Source organism: Arachis duranensis, chromosome 5, assembly GCF_000817695.3.
Source record: "Arachis duranensis cultivar V14167 chromosome 5, aradu.V14167.gnm2.J7QH, whole genome shotgun sequence".
Lineage (NCBI taxonomy): Eukaryota > Viridiplantae > Streptophyta > Magnoliopsida > Fabales > Fabaceae > Arachis > Arachis duranensis.
In genome coordinates, this window is record NC_029776.3 from 36,665,549 (window position 1) to 36,665,975 (window position 427).

Below are 427 nucleotides of genomic sequence, written 5' to 3' on the forward strand. Positions count from 1 at the left end.
GAAAGGTCTGCTAAGGATGATGGATTCATCCATGCACTTCCCAGTCTCTAGGACTATGAAATCAGCAGGGATGTAATGGTCTTCAATCTTTACCAGAGCATCCTCTACACGTCCATAAGCTTGTTTTCTTGAATTGTCTGCCATGTCTAGTGAGATTCTTGCAGCTTGTACCTCAAAGATCACTAGCTTCTCCATTACAGAGAGAGGCATGAGGTTTATGCTTGACCCTAGGTCACACAGAGCCTTCTCGAAGGTCATGGTGCCTAATGTACAAGGTATTGAGAACTTTCCAGGGTCCTGTCTCTTTTGAGGTAATCTCTGCCTAGTCAAGTCATCCAGTTCTTTAGTGAGCAAAGGGGGTTCATCCTCCCATGTCTCATTACCAAATAACTTGTCATTTAGCTTCATGATTGCTCCAAGGTACTTA